The sequence below is a fragment of the Gossypium raimondii genome, chromosome 12 (assembly GCF_025698545.1).
Source record: "Gossypium raimondii isolate GPD5lz chromosome 12, ASM2569854v1, whole genome shotgun sequence".
Taxonomy (NCBI): Eukaryota; Viridiplantae; Streptophyta; class Magnoliopsida; order Malvales; family Malvaceae; genus Gossypium; species Gossypium raimondii.
In genome coordinates this window covers 15,691,129-15,696,785 of record NC_068576.1, presented here as the reverse complement: position 1 = coordinate 15,696,785, position 5,657 = coordinate 15,691,129, and the positions used below count along the sequence as shown (strand labels likewise).

At 33.6% G+C, this 5,657-nt stretch overlaps 1 non-coding gene across 1 annotated transcript; it reads right to left on the bottom strand.

Moving 5' to 3' along the window:
- Positions 1-5,247: 5,247 nt before the first annotated feature.
- On the bottom strand, positions 5,248-5,356 carry LOC128035779 (small nucleolar RNA R71). Its single transcript, XR_008192328.1, has one exon. It is a non-coding gene; the product is annotated as a small nucleolar RNA R71 (small nucleolar RNA).
- Between the last annotated feature and the right edge of the window lie 301 nt (positions 5,357-5,657).

Below are 5,657 nucleotides of genomic sequence, written 5' to 3'. Positions count from 1 at the left end.
AGTTTATTTATACACACAGAAAAGAAACTGAAATAATAATGGTAACGCCTTATATTAATAAACATGATAAATCAAGTATGTTATTACAACCATCTCATGATTGATCTTTGGGCATACTCTAACAAGAGTAGGTGCTCTGGTCTTTGATCGAACAACCATATCTTTTGCTCCCGCATGAGGAGTCCTAATAGTGTTGTTCTAGCTCGAACGTCTACTTTTATGAGATGTAGACATTTACTTTTCATTTTGTTCATCATTTTCTTTTAACTATTTAGGAAAATTTCAAAGAAAGTGATCAGTTGATCCGCATCTATAACATGCCCCCAACTTAGCTCTACATTTACCAAAATGATGCGTTCCATAATGTTTACATCTAAGCTTTGGAGTGTTCCGTGCACTTCCCACACTATCAATTGGTTTTGTAGGAGTCTTAAAATCATGCTGAATCAATTTATTTTTGTTCGGATGCTTAGACACTAAAGTAGCTCAACTAAAGTCTTCTCTATTCTTCTTTGTTAGTGGTATAAAAAATGACTTAGAAGAACTTCTCTTGTTAAACTCTCGAATCCCTTTATTCCTTTGTATCTTATAGTTGTACACTTCTTTCATTTTTTCTGCACGATCAGATAAAACAACAAATTCTTCGATTGCATTACCTCAGATGATCATTCTAATTTCATCATTCAGGACATTTTTAAATAAGATACACATCTCTTCTTCAGTAGGTACAATTTCTCGGGCATATTTACTGAGATACACAAACTCTCTCTCGTACTCAGCAACTGACTTTTTTCCTTGTTGTAACTCAAGAAATTCCTTCTTTTTCTTGTCTAGATACCATCTTCCAACATACTTCTTTTTGAACTCGATCTAAAAGAAATCCCAGGTAATTTTCTCCCTCGGTACCACAGCTACCAACGTAGTCCACAACCTGTACACTCATTCTTTTAACAATGAAACGACACATCTAAGAAAAACATTAGGAAGGCAAGCCATTTCTTCGTAAACTCATAAGATGTTCTAAAGCCAATACTCGGCTTTAACCGGATCATATTCTGATCTACCACTGAATTCTTCAGCACCACATTTTCTAAGCTTTTCAATCGGTATACGTCGGCTAGATTCAGTCATAAAAGGAGGTGGAGGTGTAACGGGAGGTGTAACAGGGGAAGGAGGCCGTTGACCCGCAGTATTCATTTGCATAAACTCATTAAACCACTAGTTCATAAACCCGAAAAATAAGATTTTAAGTTCATGTTTAGGTACATGTAGAATCAAAATATTACTACTCGTCCCTTGTTCTGAGGTCGGTATATTACTATAAACCTCATCATTCTCAGCACGACCAGATCCGTCTGACATCTTTATAATCTATAAGAAAAACAGAGGTTAGATCGGATCAAACGCGTCACACTATCACAGATTTATATGGCATGTAATTCTAGACATTTTACACACTACGCTTTGTCAGAGAGCCGACTAAATCGTAGCTCTGATACCACTAAATGTAACACCTCTAACCCGTCTCCGTCGCTAGATTAGGTTTATGGAGTATTACTATACAATCAAAAACAATTTCACATTATACTATCCAATATTATAATCACATCATAAACCATTCATACACATGCATATTGTCCCTAAATTGAGTCCTCGAGGCTCTAAAGATAACCTAGAAACAAATTGGGACCAATTTGAAACAATTTGGAATGTTTAGGAAAAAGATGCAAAATTTGAAAAAATAGGGGTCATACGGCCGTGTGCCTCACATAGTTAAGACACACATCCATGTCTCAGGTCGTGTAACTATCAAACTAGGGACACACGGTCGTGTCCCACTCCGTGTCCTCACCCGTGTAACTATCTGAGTTACCTCACATGCCCGTGTGCCAGGCCATGTGTTAGGCTGTGTAACTCACTGACTTGCACCCTAAAGAAATCATCAGGTGACACATAGTTGTATCACCAGGTCTGTGCCTTACACGCTCGTATCTCAGGCCGTGTGGACCCAAATGAACATTAAATGACAAGTTTACCATTTCAAGCTTACTTGAACCCTAAGTAATCCATTTACCAGCCAAAAGACCTATTTAAAATGATACTAAACAAGCTCAAAACATGTTAAAGCAACCATCCTAAGTGCTTAACCAATGTACCCGCATTGGTACCACAATTATATACAATTTCACAACAAAATGAACTATCACCCAAGGCATGTTAATTCACACAATTCAACATTCAACCAATATGCCTATCATAGGCACCTCAATCACAACATTCCAGTAACACTTACCATAAACTTGCACTTAAACATCTTCCTTAGTTCACATATATCATATTAAGTTAACTACTTCCATTTAGAATCATACTTTAATATTTTACATATCAAAACAATAGCAATGACAAACAAGCATATTACATGTCATATAATAAAAAATGAACATTCCAAAAACTACCGAAAATAGGTGGATAGTGTGACTTGAGTGAGGATCCGACCGTCCAACCTTCAAAGTATCTACAAGAATAGAAAATAATACAAATAAGCTCTTTAAAGCTTCGTAAGTTGAGGTAAAAAATGATAAATCTAACCGAAGTAATACAATAAATCATTCAATAATAACTCAACCACATGTGTTCCCTGTCATCCAAAATCTCAACCCAGTGAATTGTACAGTTTAATCCAAAGCTCAAATACATGTTATAACTATCAAAATCACTAAACAAGTTACAATACAGAGATTTACAATCTGATGAACGAAAAACAAATATAAGTACATAGATATTCCAACCGGAACACGCCAATCGCTCGTAAGAGCTAATCCACCTGATAACACGCCAGATGCTCATAAGACCTAATCCACTCGATAACACGCCAGATGCTCATTAGAGCTAGTCCAACTGAAAACACACCAAAACATGTAGTATAACACGAGAGTTCGCAACAAATGTTGAACCTCGGGCTGCTTGGGAAAATATATATATCACTACCAACAATCTCCATTCCAATCCCCCCATAACATGCCATAATTCGATTGTACTCCATCCCACGTTCATCCGATTAAAGTATTGCATCAATCTTTCTCAAATAACTTTACATCAATGATAAAACAATTATAAATATTATATCATATTATATCATCACTCATTTCATATATATATTAAATTGTAAACTGTACGACTTACTTACACTGACTTGTAGTAGTTGTAGAAGTTCAAGGACTAATCCGAGATTTTTTTTCCAAGTATATCAACAGGATCTTGATCTAAAATGTGAAATTCCTCAAATATTAGCTTATATTTCACATTCTACTTCACTTTACATTTTATACCCTTTAATTTTCAAAATTACATAATTACCCTTAACTTTTAAAATTTTTACAATTTAGTCCTTTAACCCCAAAATCATTAATTTAACCATTTTCTCAAGTCAAAATTTTAGCCAAATATACTAGGCCCTTAAATAGTCCCTATTAAACATCCAATTTATAATCAAACCCTCAAATTTTAACATTTTCATAATTAATCCTTAAATCAAAATCTAACAAAAATCACTACACAAAACCACCAAATACTACAATCAAATATTCAAATACATACTTATCATCAAAAAATTCAAGATTCATCAATGGCCACTTCTAAAATTTTTAACAGATTCAAAAACAAATGTACATGCTAGTTGGACCTAGTTGCAACAATCTTAAAAACATAAAAATTACAAGAAATAGACATCGACTTCACTTACATGCAAAGGAACAATCAAAACAAAAACCTTGCTCCCTAGCTATGGTGTTCGGTCAATTAGAGAAGATGAAATGAATATAAAAATGTTTTAATCTTTCTTTAATTTGTTTTAATTTTCCATTAAATTACAAAATTACCATTGTAATTATATTATTTTATCCTTTTCAACCAAAATGTTGTGCCACCATGTTAACTAAGACATAATTTCTACTTAACTCCTTCCTCATCTATTAATTAAGCTATTTGATCACCTAAATGCAATAATTACTAAGTTTTGCACCTTTTACAACTTAGTACTTTTCTTTCATTAACTATCTAAACATTAAAATTTCTTAACCAAATTTTAATAAGACTCTAATTACTTTATAAATATTCTATAAATAATATTTACTAGTTGACACGACAGAAATTTGCCGTCCCAAATCCACTATTTTGTCTCAAGTAAAAATTAGGCTTTTACATTAGGGATTTCTATGAAATTAAGATACTAAGTGAAGAAATTGTATAATTAGATTGATTATGACAGATGAAATCTAAGTCAATTCTTTCTTGGGTATTTCTCGTTTCTTGGTTGTTAATCGTTTATTGTCCAGATTTGTTCTTTATCGTGTTCTTTAGTTAATTAATTTAGTTAATTTTACTCTTAATCAACCAGTCCATTTTATCGATTAAATAATAGAATGGCATAATTGCTAGTACTTTTAGTCCTCGTGGGAACGATATTTTTACTCACCGTAGCTATACTATTAATTGATAGATGCACTTACCTTTGTTAGTTTTTTAGTTGGTTTACGACTGCATCAAGTTTTGGCGCTGTTTCCAAGGACTAAAATATTAGGAAAACTTTATTTCTATTAATTTAGGAATTTTTTATTTTAATATTTTTGTTTTTAATTTAATTTTTACATTCTAATTTTTTGTTTGTTTTCTTTTGGCAGGTTCTTTTGGTTTATAACTAGGGGGAACCCATTCGATCTATTACTTTTTGATAGAGAGATTGAAAAGACTACTCGCAGAAATCATAGAGCGGTAAAAGAAGCAAGGCAAAATAAACAAAATAAGTAGGCAATCAAGAGGAAAAGAATATTACTGTGAAGATGAGTAATAATCAAAATTATAAGCTACCTCCTGCAACTCCTGCTCCTTATACTATGTATGATTATGCTAAGCCCACTCTGATTGGGGTTGAATCGAGTATTGTGAGACCCACTATTGCTGCAAACAACTTTGAGCTGAAGCCAAACACAATTCAAATGGTACAACAGTATGTTCAGTGTGATGGTTTGCAAGATGAAGATTCGAATACTTATTTGGCTAACATTCTAGAGACTTGCGACACTTTCAAGATTAATGGCGCTACTGATGACATCATACAATTATGATTTTTCCCATTCTCTTTTAGGAGCAAGGAAAAATAGTGGTTAAATTTATTGCCACAAGGTTCTATCATGACTTGGGATCAGATGACTGAGAAGTTTCTGTTGAAGTACCTCCTACTGGCTGAAAGTGCTCAGTTGAGGAACATCTCTTCTTTTTCTGAAATTGATTTGGAGACATTATATGATCTATGAGAGAGATTCAAAGATCTGTTGAGAAGGTGCCCTAATCATGGGTTACATTTGTGGTTGCAAGTTCAAACCTTCTACAATGGTTTGAATCCCTCGACTAGATAGATAATTGATGCAGTAGTTGGCAGAACATAGAATAACAAAACACCTGAGGCAGCTCAAGAGTTAATTCAGGAGATTGCATTGAATAACTATTAGTGGCAAGTCAAGAGAACGAAACCAATTAAAGTAACCAGTGTTTTTAATATTGATGCAGTTTCTATCTTAGCAATTCAGGTTGAAGCTCTTGGTAAGAAAATTGATCGTTTGAATTTTTCTAGGCAGGTGAATCTGATGATGTAGTGTGAT